At 42.5% G+C, this 22,747-nt stretch overlaps 1 long non-coding RNA gene and 1 other non-coding gene across 2 annotated transcripts; both read right to left on the bottom strand.

The window, feature by feature from the left end:
- Positions 1–6,769: 6,769 nt before the first annotated feature.
- On the bottom strand, positions 6,770–22,648 carry LOC144581771 (uncharacterized). The gene is made up of 3 exons (XR_013532997.1): positions 22,607–22,648; positions 8,811–8,910; positions 6,770–8,030 (listed from the first exon to the last, which is right to left on the bottom strand). It is a non-coding gene; the product is annotated as an uncharacterized LOC144581771 (long non-coding RNA).
- LOC118152438 (U4 spliceosomal RNA) lies at positions 8,550–8,690 on the bottom strand. Its single transcript, XR_004741204.1, has one exon. It is a non-coding gene; the product is annotated as a U4 spliceosomal RNA (small nuclear RNA).
- Positions 22,649–22,747: the final 99 nt, after the last annotated feature.

Below are 22,747 nucleotides of genomic sequence, written 5' to 3'. Positions count from 1 at the left end.
GCATGAGCCACTGTGCCCAGCCAATAAACAGCATTTATTGGGCACTTACTACATGTTGGGCACATGCAGTAGGTTTTTTAATCCTGGCAATAACCCTGTTGGATGGATACCATTTGTTATGGCCTGACTAGCGTCCCCCAACAAAATTCTATGTTGAAGTCTCCACCCCCAGCACTTCAGAATGTGACTCTACTTGGGGACAGAGATTTTAATGAGGTAAAATGAGGGACCCTCATAATTAGGTGAGGGACCCTAATCCCCTATAACCGGTGTCCTTATAAGAAAAAAAGATTGGCTGGGCACAGTGGCTCATGTCTGTAATCCTAGCACTTTGGGAAGCTGAGGTGGGTGGATCACCTGAGGTCAGGAGTTCAAGACCAGCCTGGCCATCATGGTGAAACCCCATCTTTAAAAAAAAAAAGAAGAAGACAAAAGATTAAGATGTAGATAATACAGAGAAAAAGACCATTTGAAGACAATTAAAGACAGCAGCCATCTATAAGCCAAGGGAAGAGGCCTCAGAAGAAACCAGGCCTGCCAATATCTTGGTCTTGAACTTCGAGACTCCAGAACTGTGAGTCAATACATTTCTGTTGTGACAGACCCCCAGCCTGGAGTACTTTGTTATGGCAACTCTAAAAAATTAATATACCCCTACTGTTACCTTTTTCAGATGAGAAAACTGAAGAACATAGAGATTAAGTAACTTTTGCAGTTAATAAGCAAAGGAGCCAGAATGTGGACACTGGGAGTCTGATTCTTACACTCATTCTCTTAACTACTACGCTATGCTACCTCTCTGTGGGTGAATAGACAGAAAAGATAACAGGAGAGTTTACTGTAAAAAGTTTTCTTCTTATGCCAACTGGATGATACATAAGAATCTTCCAAGGACACTATCCACTTACGGTCTTGATATTTTCTTCTGGAACAATTAGCAGAGTTTGGAAGGTGAGTAACAAAGTCCCAAGTTCAATGACTTGGCAGAGAAGTACTGTATCCTTGAGGTGAACTGGGAGGCACCATTTAGCTCTGCAGGACTTTCATAGAACATAGACAGAGACGGATGCTTCATTCTATCACTCTTTGTTCCAGCTGCTCCAAACAGTTTTGGCAGGCACAAGGTATCTGCTTCATGCCTACCTTGAAAGCCGTACCTCCATTAATACTCTGAAAATTTTTATGTTTCAAGGACACACTTCAAAAAACTTGGATCTAGGTGATCTGAACATGGGAAATATGATAGATGAAGTGCTTTTAGTTCTAAATAGGGAAGGCATAATGTGAACTAAGCATTTACACCTGCAGCCTAGGTTGGTTAGGGTCATGAAAAGCACAATTGCTAGAAGAATGGATTTATTTTGCAAAGAAAAGGAAAGTGTATTTCTCAGTGTACACAGCAGGTTAGCATTGGACAAACTTGCCTAATCATCCAGGAAACTTGTGGAAAATACAAATATCCAGTCCCATCCTGGACTCACTAAAACTGAATCTCCAGAGTAACCAATATTTTTAACGAGTTTCATAGATTCTTACTATCATGCAAGTTTGAGAAGCATTGTAATAGGAGTTAGCATAGAGCCATGTGGTCATTTGAACATATTCCTAGTCTCAGATACAACTGTCTCTTGCCTGATTTATGATTATCATTTTCAAACAGGGTCTTGCTCTACTGCCCAGGCTGGAGTACAGCAGCATGATCACAGCTTACTGCAGGCTTGCCTTCACTGGCTCAAATTATTCTCCCACCTCAGCCTCCTAGATAGTTGGGACTACCACCACCCCTGGCTACTTTTTTTTTTTTTGTAGAGACAGGGTCTCATTATGCTGCCCAGGCCAGTCTCAAACTCCTGGGCTCCGGCAATCCTCAACCTTGGCCTCCCAGAGTGGTGGGATTATAGGCGTAGCCACTGCACCTAGCCCACTTCCCTGAATCATAATAACAGCCTCAGAATTGTGGCTCTAGCTTTCTTCCTGGGTACCCTTCCAGTGTCTCATCCTTAGAGCAGCAGGAATGACACATCTACTACAAAAGCTTGGGCACTGCTCTCCTCTGCTAATACTTCTTAATGGTTTCCCATTCTCCTTAGGAATAAAATCTGTGAGCCTGCAAATCCCGTGTCCTCCAGCCTCACTTTGTGCTCTCTCCCTGTTCCTTGCTCAACTCTAGCCACAGTGGCTCTCATCCAAGTTCTCAGCTGTGAAGCTCTCCTGGCACCTGCCCACTGTCACCTCACCTCTCTCCATTTCGCTCCACAGCTGTTGGCTTCAGCATCAATGAGGCATGCTCATGGTGGCTTCACAGCCCTATCACCCTTCTCTCCCGCTTAGGAAATCAAGTCTAGCCAGTCTATCTCTGTTTAGTGGTTTCATGGCATCCCATTTTCCTTTTGCAGCACTTGTCACAATTGTAATTAATAAATTAGAGGCTGATTGCGGTGGCTCATGCCTATAATCCCAGCACTTCGGGAGGCCAAGGCGGGCGGATCAACTGAGGTCAGGAGTTTGAGACCAGCCTGGTGAAACCTAGCTGGTAAAACATCATCTCTACTAAAATACAAAAAATAGCTGGGTGCAGTGGTGGGTGCCTGTAGTCCCAGCTACTTGGGAGGCTGAGGCAGCAGAATCACTTAGGAGGCAGAGGTTGCAGTGAGCCAAGACTGCACCATTGCACTTTAGCTTGGGCAACAAGAGTGAAACTCTATCTCAATCAACCAATCAATCAATAAGGGGCTTCCTAGCAGCTCAACACGTGGAGGTTCCTGGAGGGTGGTAATGGTAACACGTGGAAGCTCCACGCCCCTTCCCTCATACCTCTCCCTATGCATCTCTTCAATCTCTTTATCTGTATCTTTTGTAATATGTTTTTTTTTTTCCTGATACAGTATCTCACTCTGTCACCCAGGCTGGGTGCAGTGGTGTGATCTCAGCTCACTATAACCTCCACTTCCCGGTTTCAAGTGATTCTCGTGCCTCAGCCTCTTGAGTAGCTGGAACTACAATTGCGCGCCTGTATTTTTTGTATTTTTAGTAGAAAAAGGGTTTCACCATGTTGGCCAGGTTGGTCTCGAAGTCCTGACCTCAAATGATCCACCCACCTCAGCCTCCCAAAGTGCTGGGATTACAGGCATAAACCATGAACCACCGCACCCGCCTCCTTTGTAATATTCTTTATAATAAACCAGTCGATGGGCCTAGTAGAGAAAAAAAGAGATGAAATTTGTTTTAAGTAAGTTAGAAGCACCACAGAAATATTTAGATGTGTCATTATATATATGAAAATTTATTAGGAAAGTAAAGGAATAAAAGAATGGCTACTCCAGCTGGGCCCAGTGGCTCATGCCTGTAGTCCCAGTACTTTGGGAGGCTGAGGCAGGCAGATTACAAGGTCAGGAATTCCAGATTAGCCTGACCAACACGGTGAAACCCCATCTTTACTAAAAATATAAAAATTAGCTGGGCATGGTGGCACACGCCTGTAATTCCAGCTACTCAGGAGGCTGAGGCAGAAGAATCACTTGAACCTGGGAGGCGAAGGTTGCAGTGAGCTGAGATTGCGTCACTGCACTTCAGCCTGTAGCAATCACAGCAACAAATTATTGGCTCTTCCCACCATGTGGTTGGCATATGCTGGGTACTTGGATTCACATCTCTCCTCTTCATATCAGCAGGGTAGATAATTTCTCCATTTTCACAGAAGAAAACTGAGACTCAGAAGGTTATTTGATTTGCCCAAGGTCACAGAGCCGCTTTGGGTAGAGCCAGGACAAGATCCCGTCAGTTTTACTCTGAAATCCATGCCCCTTCCATTCTGACTGACTGCTTTGAGGCCACCTGATGTGCCATTGTTATCTACTCTCTTCTCAGTAGTCCTGTCTTCAAAATTTTGTATTTATTCTCTTCTTTGCACTACCAAGATAATCTCTGCTAACATAGAGTTACAACAAGCTCCTGGCATATTTGGCTGAAAATGATAGCATCAGCTGATTTTCCTGGAGAAAGTCTATGTTTGAAAATCACAGTGAAATGAAACAATCTTTTTAAAAAGCCGTCTATACAGCAGCATTCAGTTGACATATTATGGTTCCCTTTTATGTGGAAGAAGTCCAGAAATGTCAGTAAGTCTCTAGGTGAGTAGGTACAAAAATAAAGGGTGACACTGCAATAATAGACATGGCCCACATGAGTGTTCACGCCTCCAGGCAGCTTTCCAGGAAGCAGCTTCACTGGGAACTGGCAGGCCTCAGGAGTCATGTGGCTGCCAAGTTCTTGCCCAGGGAGAGTCCCTTCTTCCTGGCTTGCCCCTGAGACTGCAGGGACATGGAAGCAGGCCAGAAGCAGTGAAAGTTGTACAGTATGTGTGCTCAATTTTTAAAAATGGAAGTAAAGTGGATATCTAATTTAATATTATAAATTAGGTATTATAAACTTTTTGATTGAAATTTGTATGTGTTTGTTTATTTTTGAGGCAAGGTCTCACTCTGTTACCCAGGCTAGAATGCAATGGCATGATCACAGATCACTGCAGCCTTGACCTCCCTGGGCTCAGGTGATCCTCACACTTCAGCCTCCTGAGTAGCTGGGACCACAGGCATGAGCCACCATGCCTGCCTAAGTTTTGTATTTTTTGTAGAGGCAGGGTTTTGCCATGTTGCCCAGGCTTGTCTCTAACTCCTGCGTTCAAGTGATTCACCCGCCTTGGCCTCCCAAACTGTTGAGATTACAGGTGTTAGCCACCATGCCTGGCCCTTATAAATTTTTAGAAAAGGTTAAGTGTACTGAGGTTTTAATGGCATTAAATTTGTAGTCTTGAACCTTTAAATACCACTCCTTCCCCCTTAGTTTTCCTGATTATAAAGATATGTGGTATGATTTATAGCAAGGACAAAATTGGTACTGTGAAAACCAGTCATGCTTCCTTTGGGAAAGAGAGGAAAGCAAAATGCCTAAGCCTTCTGGATATAAAATTTCAAGCTTCGGGGCAGGGTCTTAAACGGGTGGGGTCAGTGACTGAATTGCTCTGCCTGGAAAAGAGGAAGAGAATTCTTGCTCTGGAGATGAAGGGCTCAAGGAGGAGAGACTGGGGGAAGAGAGAGATGAGATGAGCCTGCAGAGAAGAAAAAGGCAAGGAATCTTCTTCCATTCTGATTTGCTTGATTTGATATAGTCATAGGGACCCTTCATCCTACTGAGACTTAGCCAAGTGTATCATACACACACACTATGCTTCCATGTCACTGTTTTGTGGAAATCATGAGAACAGGGCTGAATTCCATGCCTGCGTCCCCAGCAAGAGTGGAAGCTAGGATTTTCCAGGCATGGGAAAGCAAGGCAGAGATGGCAGGGAGGAAACGGCAACCTGGGCCATGCCTGGGAACCATGGTCTTCTGAACCCTGTGTGGGACTTCTCCCAAAATGCAGAAGGGGGTTTTTAGATACTATTTCCTAGATTTTAAGGGGGCAAGGTGACATCTGGGATGCACTGGTGGAGTTTCCCAGGCCTATCTTTTGTATTCATCATTGGTACCTCTTTTCCTTTTAGGGAAACTGTAGAGGAAAGAGGAGTTTTGGAGCTAGACTAACTTGAATTTGCAATGGATCTCTGTTTCAGTTGCTTAACCCATTTGAGCCACATTTTTTTTTTCAGCAATAACAAAAATATCACAGGACACAGGATTGTGAAGTGGCTTAAATTAAATGGCATCTTATACACTGGTTAGAAGTTCATGTCTTGACATCAGAGTGCTTGATTCAAATCCTGGCTCTACCATCTGCTAGCCATGTGACTTTGTATAAGTTATTCAATTTCCTCTTATAAAAATTGGGGCAGCTAGGCCTGAGGGCTCATGCCTGTAATCCTAACACTTTGGGAGGCTAAGGTGGGCTAATCACTTGAGGTCAGGAGTTTGAGACCAGCCTAGCCAACATGGTAGAGAAATCCTTTCTCTACTAAAAATACAAAAATTAGCCGGGTATGGTGGTGCATGCCTCTAATCCCAGCCACTTGGGAAGCTGAGGCAGGAGAATCACTTGAACCCACGAGGTGGAGGTTGCAGTGAGCAGAGAGTGCACCCACTGCACTTCAATCTGGGTGACAGAGTAAGATTGTGAAAATACAAAAAAGAAAGGAAAGAAAGAAAGAAGGAAAGAAAGATAGAAAAAGAAAGAGAGAAAGAAAGAAAGAAAAAGGAAGGAAGAAAGAAAGAAAAGAAAATGGGAGAAATAATTCCATCTAACTTCTGTATTATTGACAGAGTCAAATGAGATAATACAGTAAAGCACTTTAGTGTAATTGCCAGACAAGTTCTTGCCCACTGCACAAATAAACCCAATTCACCAAGACATGTTATTGCAGTAGATAAATAATTTAATTTTTGCAAGGGAGCTGAACAGGAAGATGGGATTTATTATTCAAATCCACCTCCATGAAGGCTCAGAGGTTAGAGTTTTTCAGGAATAGTTCAGTGGGCACGGGGACAGTAGGGAATGGGTGCTGTTGTTTGGCTGGGGATGCAATCACAGGGGTGTGGAAAAACACGGAGTCCACCTCTGGGTGGGGTCCAGAGTCGCGGGTTTGGGTGGAGCCAGTCAGTAGCCAGAAGGCAAGAGTCTGAAAAAGCATCTCAAGTGGCATCCCAAAGTGCTGGGATTACAGGCATGAGCCACCACCCTGGCCTATTGTTATTTTTATGTATGTAAAATGTCTGGTTTGGTAAGATATTGGTTAGTGACTTTTGCACTTTCATTTTATTGAAATACAAGAGCTGTGAATTCCCATGCTACTGCCACCTCTTTTTCCCAGAGGAATTAACTAAAAAAGAATCAATTGATCATTTATATCAGTTATGATGGTTCATAGAAGCTTAAAAAAACCTCTACACTTTTTAAAAATAAAGACTTCTGACCAAAGAACTCGAAAATGTTGATACATACATATATTTTATTTGGAAAAAAAAAAGGTGCTGTCAGTTCTAAGAAATACACTTTGTGTTTTTCTTTGCATTTCAACAATCTCCTTGTCATTTGTCCTCTAATGCAGAATCTCTGACCTGCCAGTGTGCACCCTCTCCCTGTGGATAGCACACTCTGCCTTTTCATGCTGCTCAGTTTTCCTCACACTTAGGTCTGTTTTCCTATTATTGCTTCAGATTGATAGCCACTTTCCGTGATATTTGAGGCATACACCCAAATGCCAGGATTTTGAATCCCATACTAAACAAAGAGGTTTTTTTTTTTTTTTTTTAGAGGGTCTCACTCTTTCACCCATGCTCCCATGCTGGAGTGTAGTGGTGCAATCTCGGCTCACTGCAGCCTTGACCTCCCAGGAGGTTCAAGCAATCCTTCCACCTCAGCCTCTCAAGTAGCTGGGACTACAGGCACATGCCACCACACCCAGCTAATTTTTGTAGAGACAGGATTTTGCCCTGTTGCCCAGGCTGGCCTCAATCTCCTGACTCAAGCCGTCCTCCCACCTTGACCTCCCAAACTGCTAGGATAAATAGTTTCTGTTTTGTTTTGTTGCAGTGGCACAATCTTGGTTCACTGCAACCTCCGTCTTCCATTCAAGTGATTCTCCTGCCTCAGCCTCCTGAGTAGCTTGGGTTACAGGGTTGTGCCACCACACCTGTCTAAATTTCTGCATTTTTAGTAGACAGGTTTGCCGTCTTTACTAAAAGACAAGTAACATTGGCCAGGCTGGTCTTGAACTCCTGGTGATCCACCCACCTCTGCCTCCCAAGTGCTGGGATTACAGGTGTGAGCCACTGTGCCTGGCAAAGAGTTTTCTGAAAGCAAATTCTGGAAAAGAAAGAAATTTTCCTGCCTGTTGTTTGTCATGGTGGAGCAGAACTATTGAGCTCTGATTGTGAAGAGCTCTGCTGAGACATAGAGTAGCTTGGTGTGAGAGTCCAGGCTTTAAGGTAAGAGGGCTTGGGTTCAAGTCCTACTCTGAGCTTACTTGTCTGAGCTTGGTCAAATCACTTAGTTTTTCCTCTTTTTTGGTTTCCTCAGGTAAAATAGGGTAGCAGGCTCTGGAGGGGGGAAGGATAAATAAATTAATAATCCTGATGAATGCTAAATGCTCCATATGTTAGTTCTTATTGTTAATTTGCTAGGCTGTTTTAGTAAATTATTTCTGACCCAAACCAGTTTCCCACCTTCGGTTTCAGGAAGATAATAAACCTAGTAGTGCTGAATTACCAGGAAGCATGGAGAGCTAGTGGTTCCTTACCCCTGAATGTGCACCACCCTGCACTTTGCTGTAATCTTGAATTAAAATGGTTCTGAACCTCCTGATATTAACTCATTATTTGACAGCTTCAGCTTTCTTGAGAGGTTTCCCGAGACATCTGAAACTCTTTCTGCCTGGAGCTGGAGTCAGGAAGCTTGGATTCTAGCCCGTTCCTCACTTCCTATGAGGGATTGGCAGCAAGGCAATTCACTTTCCTGAACTTGTTTTTAATAGATCGGGTAAGATTCAGATGAAATTTTACGAGAAATGATTTTTTAAATTAATTAATTAATTTACTTATTTTATTCATTTTATTCAGTCACCATAGAGACTGCCAAAAATTGCCAACGCCAACTATATTTCAAGTCGTCATGGTGGGGTATTGGGAAAAGTTTTCAATTAGCAATAACTGTGCCTCGGTTAAACTTCATTGGCTACGGTACTCCCACTGCACAAAGCTGTGAAATGATTTTTAAGTTGGGAAATGTCCAAAAGGCAAGTTATTGTGTGATATGTTGATAATAATGGTAACAGTAGTAAATGCACTTATTCTATTAGTAGGTGTGACCTCAAGGCTTACCTAGAGCATGTTTTTAGTTATTTTTGTCATCAATAATGCTGAAGATCTTAGGCATCTGATTCTTTTCCTTTTACAGTGGAGGTAGCATTTGGGCAAGACACTGTATAGAAGAAAGGTTATAAAATGTATGTTAGTCAAATGTTGCTAATTATTTGCCGTGGTATATAATTTGAAGGAAGATAGAGTTTTGGGGAGATTATTATGTGGAGTTACACTAACCATGTGATTTTTTGATAACTTTGGAGACAGTAGAGGGGGCATATAGGCATTATATTTATAGGTTCTTTGTAAATTTTTAAATTTTTATTTTTATTTGAGACAGGGTCTCACTTTGTCACCCAGGTTGGAGTGTAGCGGCATGATCATAACTCACTGCAGCCTCGACCTCTGGGCTCAAGCAATCCTCCCACCTCAGTCTCTGAGTAGCTGGGACTACAGGCGCATGCCACTATACCTGGATAATTTTTACAATTTTTTTGTAGATATTGGGGTCTCACTTTGTTGCCCAGGCAGGTTTCAAACTCCTGGGCTCAAGTGATCCTCCTGCCTTGGTCTCCTGAAGTGCTGGGGTTACAGGCATGAGCCACTGCATCTGGCTCTATAAATTCTTTCATGCTCAGAAATAAATGAAAATACACTCTCCTTTATTTCCAAATGTACCTCTTTTTTTTTTAATCCATGAACTACTTTCTTATTTCGTACCTCGGTAAACACACTTAGTGATTAGGAGAGGTTGAAAGGAGAAAGCGAAAGCTGTTTTCCATATTCTTAACTACATTCTGTCATGGAATAAAAATGACCGATTGTCCCATGTGTTCCAGCAGAACTATTAGGAGCTCCATTTTCTGGGAACCCCACCTTTTGAATTCCTCTGATTTTGAGGGTCACCATGGCCCAAAGCCACCACAGGTATCAGGGGACAGCCTAGGACTCCAGTACACTTCCAAACAGGAGTTTGGAAAAGGAGTGAAAACTTTTCCCAATACCCCCACCATGATGACTTGAAATATAGTCAGTGTAGGCAATCTTTGGCAGTCTCTATGGGGACTGAATAAAATTAATTAATTAGAAAAATCATTTCATGTAAAATTTTGTCTGAATTTTACCTCATCTATAAAAACAAGCTCAGGAAAATGAATTGCTTTGCTGCCAATCCCTCATAGGAAGTGAGAAACAGGGACTAGAATCCAAGCTTCCTGGCTCCAGTTGCAGGCAGAGTTTGTTTGTTTATGAAATGGAGTTTCACTCTTGTTGCCCAGGCTGGAGTGCAATGGCGCAATCTCAGCTCACTGCAACCTCCACCTCCCGTGTTCAAGTGATTCTTCTGCCTCAGCCTCCTGAGTATCTGGGATTAGAGGCATGCACCACCATGCCCAGCTAATTTTCTTTTTTTTTTTTTTTGTATTTTTAGTAGAGACGGGGTTTCTCCATATTGGTCAGGCTGGTCTTGAACTCACGACCTCAGGTGATCCCACTGCCTTGGCCTCCCAAAGTACTAGGATTGCAGCCGTAAGCCACCTCACCCAGTCAAAAAATTTTTATATATTAAAGATCTACCAATGAAAAATGGCAAAATTTACCATTTAATCTACATTAAAAATCTACCATTGAAAATGAATTTGTGCAGAAACAAATTCATTTTCAATTGTAACTGAACCTCTGTTAACTCCTAGTCGGAATGTAGTCACTTACTAAGAAAACCTTGATTCAGGGCTTAAAAACCATGTAGATAATATAAAAGCACTTTTTCTTCAGTTTCAGAACCATTAGTTCAATAACTATTTAATATTTCTTTTCAGTTTTCCCCACATCATTTTGTGTCACTAATATAGATTTTATTTTATGAAACTGAAACATTTCAACGAGTTGATTTTATATTGCTACATGGTTTGCACATACCTTGAAGTCAGGAACCTTGTTTTCTTTTTCTTTTCTTTTTTTCTTTTTTTTTAAGATGGAGTTTTGCTCTTGTTGTCCAGGCTGGAATGCAGTGGTGCAATCTCAGCTCACTGCAACCTCCACCTCCTGGGATCAAGCAATTCTGTGTTTCAGCCTCCCGAGTAGCTGAGATTACAGGTGCCTGTCACTACACCCGGATAATTTTTTATTTTTAGTAGAAAGGGGGTTTCACCATGTTGGTCAGGCTGGTCTTGAACTCCTGACCTTGTGATCCTCCCACCTTGGCCTCCCAGTGTTGGGATTACAGGCATGAGCCACCATACCCAGACTTTTTTATTTTTTATTTTTTTTTGAGACAGAGTCTCTCTCTGTTATTCAGGCACTATCTTGAGCACTATCTTGGCTAATTGCAACCTCAGCCTCCTAGGTTCAAGCGATTCTCCTGCCTCAGCCTCTTGAACAGCTGGGATTACAAGCGCACATCGCCACGACTGGCTAATTCTTTTGTATTTTAGTAGAGATGAGGTTTCACCGTGTTGCCCAGGCTGGTCTTGAATTCCTGGGCTCAGGTGATCTGCCTGCCCTGGCCTCCCAAAGTGCTGGGATTACAGGTGTGAGCCACCATGCCTGGTGGGGATGTTTTCTTAGTCTCATTCTGGTGCTTTGTATATGTTGTGTGCTAAAGTATTTCTGACTTAAACTGTGAGGGTGGGAGAGATAGATTGAGAAAGATAGGAGAAAAGTATTAAATAAATTTCACCTTTGGAATATGATGAAATAATCATATATTAATTGAATTTTTAGAACTTGCTCTCAATTTGATAAAGGTGACTATAAAATGTAATATTACTATTTTTAAAAGAACCTAAAAACTCATTTAATTTTAAAATTTAATTAAACTTTTAAATTTAAATTTTAAAAGTTAAGCATTTATTAAAACTCAGGCAGGTTCCTTACGCCAGTTATGATTAGATGGGTCTTCCTGCGGCAAATATACTTGTTAAGAGCTTATTATTTTAATTGAAATATAAATGTTTACATAGTTACCACCTAGATTTCTTGATTTTTGTTTGGTTTTGCTTTCTTTCCTTTTGTTTTTGAGATGGAGCCTTTCTCTGTAACCCAGGCCAGCATGATCTCAGCTCACTGCAACCTCTTCCCCCAGTTCAAGCAATTCTCCTGCCTTAGCCTTCTGAGTAACTGGGACTACAGGAACATGCCATTATGCCTGGCTAATTTTTGTATTTTTAGTAGAGACGGGGTTTCACCACATTGACCAGGCTGGCCTTGAATTCCTGACCTCGGCTGGACATGGTGGCTCACACCTGTAATCGCAGCAGTTTGGGAGGCCGAGGTGGGCGGATCACTTGAGGTCAGGAGTTCAAGACCAGCCTGGCCAACTTGGTGAAACCTGTCTTAAAAAAAAAAATAATAATTCCTGACCTCAGGTGATTTGCCTGCATCTGCCACCCTAAGTGCTGGGATTACAGGCATGAGCCACCATACCCAGCCTCTGGATTTTACTAATACACACCTTTTCTTGGATTTACAAGAAAAACCTGCTAGTTGTATATGTGAAGTCTTTTTTTTTTTTAATTTTTTATTGGATTTTAGGTTTTGGGGTACATGAGCAGAGCATGTAAGACGGTTGCGTAGGAACACACATGGCAGTGTGCTTTTCTTTCCTTCTCCCCTTCACCCACATTTGGCATTTCTCCCCAGGCTATCCCTCCCCACCTCCCCCTCCCACTGGCCCTCCCCTTTTCCCCCCAATAGACCCCAGTGTTTAGTACTCCCCTTTCTGTGTCCATGTGTTCTCATTTTTCATCACCCACCTATGAGTGAGAATATGCGGTGTTTCATTTTCTGTTCTTGTGTCAGTTTGCTGAGGATGACGTTCTCCAGATTCATCCATGTCCCTACAAAGGACACAAACTCATCATTTCTGATTGCTGCATAATATTCCATGGTGTATATGTGCCACATTTTACCAATCCAGTCTATTATCAATGGGCATTTGGGTTGATTCCAGGTCTTTGCTATTGTAAACAGTGCTGCAATGAACATTCGTGTACATGTGTCCTTGTAGTAGAACGATTTATAGTCTTTTGGATATATACCCAGTAATGGGATTGCTGGGTCAAATGGAATTTCTATTTCTAAGGCCTTGAGGAATCGCCACACCGTCTTCCACAATGGTTGAACTAATTTACACTCCCACCAACAGTGTAAAAGTGTTCCTTTTTCTCCACATCCTCTCCAGCATCTGTTGTCTCCAGATTTTTTAATGATCGCCATTCTAACTGGCGTGAGATGGTATCTCAATGTGGTTTTGATTTGCATCTCTCTGATGACCAGTGATGATGAGCATTTTTTCATATGATAGTTGGCCTCATATATGTCTTCTTTCGTAAAGTGTCTGTTCATATCCTTTGCCCACTTTTGAATGGGCTTGTTTGTTTTTTTCCTGTAAATCCGTTTGAGTTCTTTGTAAATTCTGGATATCAGCCCTTTGTCAGATGGGTAAACTGCAAAAATTTTTTCCCATTCTGTTGGTTGCCCATCCACTCTAGTGACTGTTTCTTTTGCCGTGCAGAAGCTGTGGAGTTTCATTAGGTCCCATTTGTCTATTTTGGCTTTTGTTGCCAATGCTTTTGGTGTTTTGGTCATAAAGTCCTTGCCTACTCCTATGTCCTGGATAGTTTTGCCTAGATTTCCTTCTAGGGTTTTTATGGTGCCAGGTCTTATGTTTAAGTCTTTAATCCATCTGGAGTTAATTTGTTTGCTTATTTACTTGCTTTTTGATACATTTTCTTAAAAACGGAAAATTATTTGAAAGATAAGATGTATGTGTAGAGAAGATATATTTCTTTTTTTTTTTCTTTTTTTCTTGCATGTAACATAAGGGCAGTGGAGGGAGAAAATATATTACGAATAAGTGCATTAGATTTGGGGTCACTGACATAAGGGAAAGACTCACAGCTGTAATTCTTTGTTATGTGTGAGCTTGTAAACTGGGCTTAAGGGCACTGAAAGATATATAACTTTCCTTGGTATTCAGGGTCTGCCCTCTATTGGTGATATGTGCATAAAAATACCTTTATCCCTCAGAATTCTGCACTAGATTGAAATAAATTTTATCAATTAGACATAGTATATGGGAAGTCAGATATGAATGAGGTAAAAAACCGTTTAAAAACTCAAACCTAAATTATGTTTCTTACTGTGGGATTTGCAGTTAATGCAGAAAAGATAGGAATAATGACAAAGAAAAATAGGCAAATTGTGGGCATTTTTCAATTTCACATTTAGAAGAAGTACTTTAAAAATCTTGAATAAAAGGCCGGGTATGGTGGCTCACACTTGTAATCCAAGCACTTTGGAGGCCAAGGTGGGTGAATCACCTGAGGTCAGGAGTTCAAGAGCAGCCTGACCAACATGGTGAAACCCTGTCTTTTAAAAAAAAAAAAACTTGAATAAAATGAGGGATTGGACATCTTTACTGATGCAGGAGTAAAGTCCAGTCCATTTTCTCCATACATCAAATACACTATTTAATTTTACATAAACGTGTCTTGATCCCTTTTGTAAACCAGTTACTCACTAGTAGTAAACCCAGTGTTCTTGTTCATTATTAATGAGACTCTAAATATTCAGAGAGATAACTTTTTTAGTTCATTGCCTAATACTACCAATGTAAGGGTTTTAAATTTACAATGATATGATAACTTCATGAAACAAAGTTATAACTTTATTAAAAAATTAAAGTTGAATGGAATTATAGTGTAAAAATACCATAATACCACACTCTTTTGCATTGTTTTTATTATGTAATCTTTTCTTTGGCATTAAAAACTGACATGAGAAATCTTGAAGAAAAGTACCTTTTCATATATTACTGTCTAGGGAGTAAATGCCACATGAGTGGGCTGTGAAATCTAACTGGGTTTGCACAATGGCATTTTCAGAGTGAAAGTCAGGCGTGTTATCCATCACACCACCGGCCCTTGCACATTGGCATTTTCATAATTTAAAAACTATTTTTGCTGGGCATATTGGCTCATGCCTATAATCCTAGAACTGTGAGAGGCTGAGGCAGGCAGATCACTTGAGGTTTTGAGATCGAGACCAGCCTGGCCAACGTGGTAAAGCCCTGCCTCTACTAAAAATACAAAAAAAAATCAGCCGGGTCTGGTGGCACCTGTAATCCCAGCTACTCAGGATACTGAGGCAGAAGAATTGCTTGAACCCAGGAGGTAGAGGTTTTAGTGAACCAAGATCATACCACTGCACTCCAGACTCGGCAACAGAGCAAGACTCTGTCTCTAAATAAATAAATAAATAAATGGCCGGGCGTGGTGGCCACGCCTGTAATCCAAGCACTTTGGAGGCCAAGGCAGGCGGATCACTTGAGGTTGGAAGTTCAAGAACAGCCTGACCAACATGGTGAAACCTTGTCTTTTAAAGAAAATAAATAAATAAAATAAAAACTGTCTTTGTTTTTAAAACTGACTTCAAAATATACTACAAAGCTATAGTAATAACCAAAACAGCATGGTATTGGCATAAAAGTAGATACATAGACCAATGGAACACAATAGAGGACATAGAAAAAAATTCACACATTTACAGCCAACTGATTTCCAATGAAGACATCACAAACACACTGGGGAAAAGGTAGTCTCTTCAATAAATGGTGGTAGTCTCGACAATAAAGTCAGTTTCTTCAATAAATGGTGCATGTGAATATCCAATTTTCCTACCACCATTTATTGAAGAGACCCCTATTTTTCAATGTATACAAAAGTCAACTCAAAATGGATTAAAGACAAATGTAGTCCAAGCATGGTGGCTCACCCCTGTAATCCCAGCACTTTGGGAAGCTTTGGTGGGAAGATGGCTTGAGGCCAGGAGTTCGAGAACAGCCTGAGTAACAGAGCAAAGACCCCTTATCTACGAAAAATTTAAAAACTTTGCCAGGCATGGTAGCATGTGCCTATAGTTTTACCTACTCAGGTGGCTGAGTTGGGAGAATTGCCTGAGGCCTAGAGATTGAGGCTTCAGTGAACCATGTTCACGCCATTGTACTCTAACCTGAGTGATAACAAGACCCTATCTCCATAAAAAAAAAAAATACTGAAACTATGAAACTACTAGAAGCAAACCCTGGGAAAATGCTTTACAACCTTGATCTGGGAAAAGATTTTTTGGATAACAACTCAAACTTATAGGCAACAAAAGCAAAAATAGACAAGTAGGATTATACAACACGGAAGAGCTGCAAAGCAAAAGAAACAATAACTGCATCTGACCAGTGGCTAATGTCCAGAATATGTAAGAAAGTCAGACAATTAATACCAAGGAAACAAATAATATGATTGAAAAAATGGGCAAAAACGGGCACAGTGGCTCACACCTGTAATCCCAGTGCTTTGGGAGGCCAAGACCAGCCTGGCCAATATGAAGAAACCCCATCTCTGCTAAAAATACAACAGTTAGCTGGGCATGGTGGCAGGACCCTGTAATCCCAGCTACTCAAGAGGCTGAGGCGGGAGAATCACTTGAACTCAGCAGATGGAGGTTGCAGTGAGTAGAGATCACACCACCGCACTCCAGCATGGGCGACAGAGTGAGATGTTGTCTCAACGAAACAAAACAAATCAAAAAATCATTTATGTAAAGTGTTTACTCTGGCCAGGTGCCGTGGCTCATGCCTATAATCCCAGCATTTCTGAGGCAAACAGATCACCTGAGGTTGAGGGTTCGAGACCAGCCTGACCAACATGAAGAAACCCCATCTCTACTAAAAATACAAAATTAGGCTGAGCACGGTGGCTCACACTTATAATCCCAGCACTTTGGAAGGCTGAGGGGGCAGATCAGAGGTCCAGCCTGGCTAACATGGTGAAACCCTGTCGCTACTACAAATACAAAAAAAATTAGCTGGTGGTGGCAGGCACCTGTAGTCCCAGAAGGCTGAGGCTGGAGAATCGCTTGAACCCAGGAGGTGGAGGTCGCAGTGAGCTGAGATCATGCCATTGCACACCAACCTGGCAACAAGAGAGAAACTCTCTCTCAAATAAAATAAAATGTTTACTGCAAGAAATACACACACACACACACACACACACACACACACACACACGTATAGAATAAGACAATTACAGTACTAAACCAGGCACCTTTGACCAAATCATAACCTCCTCTTTGATTCTCCTTCACTCTAAGCCTCTTTCAAATTCTTTTTCCTGAGCTGGAAGACTGGTCAGATGCCCTCGGGGTCAGCGCCAAGCATGTTCCCAGCTGGGCGACTGTGTACCTTTCCCTAGCATTGCAATATGCCCTTCCCCCAAACTCCTTGTTTTAAAGGATTTAACCCACTGGGAAGTTCGTTTTTCAATCTAAGCCAAAAGGAGATGTGGGACAAGGCAGTCTTCACTTTGAATGTCCCTTTCCTGCTCCAGTCCCTGGCAAGGGTTCTAGAAGAGCCTGGCTGCTGGGTTTACATGAGGTCACGGGAAGATCTAAGCCCAGCTCTGCTCAGGGTGGCTCCTGCAAAGGCTGGAACCTTGAGTGCTGCTTCCTCAACCCTCTCAGTGACCATGACTCAAAGGAGAGACCTCAAGGGTGCCAGGAGCACAGGTGCTTGGGCTGTGTTCCAGGAAAGAGACCTGTCCAGGCAAACAGATCAGGCTGTCACATGGAAACATGAATCAGAGATGGTGGTTTTGGAGTGATTTGGACAAATTAGGTTAGTTTAGTAAAGCTCTGAAGTGGCAGAATCTTCTCCCCTGGACTACTCATTGAACACAGAACAAGGGATGAGCATGGCATCAGACTAAGTCTTAGAGAGATGCAGGCTTGTTTCCTCCCACAGGGCCTTGGACTGCCCTCCACAGGCAGGAGTCACGTTAAGAGGAGTGATTGAGTGGAAAATAGGGAAAAAAGCAACAACAACTAGATTGTTTTTGGCATTTTAACATGGAGACAGTGATAAGTGGCAACAACAGTAAAAGAAAAGAAAACTTGAAGAGACCAATATTTAACTTTCCCAGCCACCCAAGTCTCACACTTAAGTTCTATTTCCATCTCCCCCATGAGTGCCACGGAACTAAATATCGATTTTAACTCACGCAAACCAGTCCAGAACTTCTGGAAACCAAGAGCCCCCGCCAGAGCTGTCACCTCTCTTGGGTCCTGGGGAGAAGAGGGTTCAGGGAAGGGCACGTTGTAACTCACTCAGTGCAATGCAAAGGGCAGCGGTGGTGAGCTCGAGCATGGGCACTTGACAGGGACCCTCTTGGCAATCACAGCATCCGTACTGACAGGTGAGGAAGGGCACTCTTCAGTAATTCCAACTGTTTGGTACCAGAGCCAAGCATATGTGACTAAAGGGAGCCAGGTCAACAGAACAATAAACGGAGTTTCAGGAACAGGACGGACCCTTCGAGGCGGGATCCAGGCCAGAGAGAAAAAGAGACCAAAGCACAAGGTGATCAAGGCTGCTACAAAAGGGCTGATTCTTCTTGCAAGGACTGGAGAATGCACTCGGCTGCTGGCTGATGGACCTCTAATTGGTGAGTATGCAAGACAAGGCCTGGCCCTGGCTCCACAGAAAGCCATGAAGCCGACTCAACTGATACAAATGTTTCCACTTCTGCCCCACTGCAAGTCCCCATGGTTCCTCCATCACCTGATTTTCATTTGGACTTCTTTTACAGCTAAAGTAGATACAAACGGCTAAACACAAACCCCCAACCCTACCCCCCACCAGGGGGGACACAGTCACAGCTAGAAGGCTGTGGGTGTATAGGCAGCCAAATGGAGAAACAGAACTGACACTGGCCTCAGCTGATGTGTCAGAAAAAGTGATAAAGGAGTGTCACGGATGCTTCTGAAGCATGTGAGCATGATTTTGGATGGAGGCGGGCCGGCAGGGACTGACTTCGCCTAGCTACTGCTACTTCCTGTAAGGGACGTTTTCTTTTTCTGAGTAAATGATGATTTGTCTGCCATGTAGCATCCATCTGGATCACGATGCTGATTATATCTGGAAAGCGGTGTTTGGGGGAGTGTATTTAGGAGATGAAGAAAGAAAAAACTTTAGAACAACCTAGATTGCTCCAAGTTCTCAAAGTTTCTGTCTCTTTTCAGGAATGGTAAGTCAACTATAAGCAAATACTCTAATTCAATATTAAGAGGAAGAAAAACATACTTTGGAAAGCATACAGAAAAAAGGTGAATAATGCTGGTTTACTTATAAAATGGAACCTCAGGGAGTCTACATAAAAATGCACCTCCAGTCAACTTTTGTTTTTTTTTTTTTTTTTTTTTTTTTTGAGATGGAGTTTTACTCTTGTCACCCAAGCTGGTGCAATGGCATGATCTTGGCTCACTGCAACCCCCGCCTTCCAGGTTCAAGTGATTCTCCTGTCTCAGTCTCCCAAGTAGCTGGGATTACAGGTGCCCACCACCATGCCCAACGAATTTTTTGTATTTTTGGTAGAGAAAGGGTTTCACCACATTGGTCAGGCTGGTCTCAAACTCCTGACCTCAGGTGATCCATCTGCTTTTGCCTACCAAAGTGCTGGTATTACAGGCATGAACCACCGTGCCTGGCAACTTCTGCTTTAATTCCTTGTTTGACTTCACATCCCAGTGCACATGGAAAGGACAGCTGCCAGGAGAGGTGTGGAGTTGGAGGAGTCCCCGGGAGCATCAGAGGATTTGGGGGTTGTATTCTGGCAGTTTCTTGATCTTCTCTTTCTCAGTCTCACTTTCGTCTCCAACACTTTGATCACCAAGGAGTGTGAGTAGCCCATGGCAACCTGCTCTGAGAAAATGACATCCAGAGTCTTCACCTCCTGGGTTGCACTGGAAGACTTGGGCTTGCGGTTTCTGTAGCCCAGTACCCTGAAGGTCGGGGATGGGTTCCAGCTGATGGTGCTCTCATCAGTGGCCACAGTGATGCTGCTCTTCCCACTAGCCAGGCTCCGCAGTCTTCAGCCACAGAGATCCTGCACTGCTTTCGGGTACATGGTAAATTTAGGGGAGGTGTTGGTGGCACCCCCAAAAAACAGACAGACCATCTACTTCACTGATGGCAAAGGAGCAGATATAACCAGCACAGATCTGGGAAGCCCCACGCCCAGAAAAGTCAAACAGCTTCACCAGGCAGGGGACCATCTCATACTGAATTCAGCCCCACAGGCCACTTTGGTAATTGGCTAGCCATTATACATTATCTGTGCGGGGCTGTGGACAGCGACTATTTGGTTGCCAAAGCCCAGCTTCCTGATCTTGTTCTCCCCAAGCCCAAACGCGGAGCCCATTTCCGTCAAGGTCATGGTGTGGTTCCGCCCACAGGCTGCAGACACAATCACTTTGTTGCTGAGACCCTCGATGAGTCTGGGGTTTTCTGCTCTCGGTGTCGCCATTTTCCAGCTGCCCCTTCTTTAAGGAATTTTAAAAAGCTAATCCCAGCACTTTGTGCAGGGCCAATAACTTACAGTGAAGGCCAGAAACTATGTATTCAGAGAGTTCCAGCTGAGCTGGGCTGGGGGTAACTCCTCCGAGAGAGTCCACTCCAGCATTCGTCCACCAAGTATTTATTGAAAGAGCTTGTATTAACTACAAACATCCACTAGATGGTAATTTGAGGTGGGTTGCTAAGGCACCTGTGACCTTGTACACATTGAAACTGCATTCTCCGAAGGCTGTTTTCAGCATTCCGTATCACACCACACACTCCACTCCCTGTCCTGTTTTCAGAGCCAAGGAGTTTCATTCTCATGCACAAATAACATACACAATGCTTCAGTATTTCTCCATGCCTGACATGAAATGCCATGTACATAAGCTTGAATATGTTGCTATGCACCCCCTACATCTCCCCTTTCTTTAATTCTTAGAGCATGCTAGTCATCCAATGCAAGGTAAGCTTCTATCGTTCTTCCATGTTTGTATATGCGTCGGATGGCAGCACAGGGCCATCTGCAGATACCTAGCAAACAGATCCAAAAAAGTGTAGCGGCCATAATCCACCAAATGTGTATGTTTAACTCAGACAACCAAGTGTTGGGGTTTAACCATTGAAAGCCTTCTTGTAATTGCTGAAGGGAACTTGTTTGTAATTGCTGCAACCATTCTTCAAGTTGTTTCTTTAATTCACACTTAAGAGTGGAAATTTGAGAAGACAAATAATTGTGATAAGCCCCCTGCAAGTGTGCTTTTCTAAATAACGACAAGATGGAAACTCCTTTCCAGCTTTGGGTTAAATTTACAGGCAGCTACAATTCTGCATGCTGTTTTAAAATCATGACATAGGTTATATTTAACTGTGTAACCTTTTGATGAGACAAGCATGTAGCATACCAGCTACTGGAAGAGACTTTAATACTATAAAAGGATTGATTTGGCTCTATGTTAGGAACACTTGCCCAAGCAGAAGTGTATAAGGGTATGTAGTACAAATCAAGACTGTATCAGTAACATTATTGTGCAAAAGGAGGACAGAGTTTCCACCACTAGTAATGTACTCACTATGTGAAAGAACTCTTTCAAGAAAAGGAAGTCTTAATTTCCAAATTTCTGTATGAGCAGGGCTTAAAACTCATTTCCATTTTAGTTGTAATATAGATCCTGAAAGCCCATACTCTGACCAGCTGATAGAACTACTGGAGGAATTCCCAAATTCAATTGTTTGATTTGCCCCCATGGGGTCCCCATCAAGTAAAGTGCCATTAACAAACAGAGGCCCTGACGTGGCACAGGTTGTCTGTGTGGAGACCACTAGACAGCCTCAAATTTATACCTTCAGTTCCTATTGGACAGCATAGAGGAAGATCGGGCACTTGTGTAGCTTTATAAGAAACCTCACTAAGATTAGTGGTAACAGCAGAAATAAAGCTCAAATTTGCAAGCTTAGATCCCTTTTGGGCTGATAGTACAGATACTCCTGAGGAATGAGAGTAACACACTTGTCGTGTGCTGCTGTGAAGAAACAAAGAGGGGGATTACTTGACATAAAGTCAAGGAGTCATTAAGTTTAATCCATCCCAAATTTTCAGTTAAAGGGTGAGAAAGGGATATCCACTGACCTCCTGTCTAAGAAGTATTAGATGACAAAGGCAGGTCAGCATCCCACCAGCTAATAACATTAAAAACAAGGGGATTTATTCTTTCCTATGATCCATGTTAGAGGAAGTAAGAAAAAACAGAAGAAGAAAAAAGAAAGTAAAGAAAAACAAGGGGATTTAGAACATGACTCCAATAAACATGTTCTTAAGCTGATCCCACTTGGCATAGGACAAGAATTACCAGTCACGCTAACATCCATGCCTGTCTTACTTTCTCAGAAGTTTCCCCAATTACCGCCAGATACATAAGAAACCAGTTCTATGAAGTTGCAGGGGCTTCCACGGTGGCAAGCCGGATAGTTGCTTGTTGATCCAATTTCTTTAGCTGTCCTCAGGTAATGTCAGGTGACTTCCAAGTCATGACCATCATTGCTGGTCAATTCTCCAACAACAGGTCTTGGTCTGAAGGAGACAGCCCCATGTTTCCCTTTTTTGTTTATTAAGATATACGTTGAGTTTAAAATTTTTTAAATATTTTCTTTTTTCCATATCCACACATCTATTCTCTGACACTTTAAGAGTTTAAATGAATTCATTTAATAATGGCCTGACTGGTTGTTACAGGGGATGCCAGTTTTGTGTTGTATGTGTGAAATTTGCAATGCATATGTAAATTGAATGCTAAGATAGTAAGATCCATTATCAGTTTTTATAGTTTTTTGAAGGCTTAAAATTATAATAGATTCAAACAAATGAGCAATTGTGTGGGGAGCAGTAGCCATCTTGTAACTATGTTGCTTAAGCTTTTGTTCCTCTTACCTAAACCTCCATCTTGTGGGCTTCCCTTATTGTTTAAGTTTCACATTCCTCCTAGTTATGAGGCTAGCCTGCAGCCTCGTCTCCATGGTTACTCTCTGACCTCAGCCCTCAGAACTTCCCGCCCTTACTTGTTTATAAGCA

This window comes from Callithrix jacchus, chromosome 3 (assembly GCF_049354715.1).
Source record: "Callithrix jacchus isolate 240 chromosome 3, calJac240_pri, whole genome shotgun sequence".
Lineage (NCBI taxonomy): Eukaryota > Metazoa > Chordata > Mammalia > Primates > Cebidae > Callithrix > Callithrix jacchus.
The sequence above is the reverse complement of the archived record's forward strand: the minus strand, read 5'-3'. Positions and strand labels throughout refer to the sequence as shown.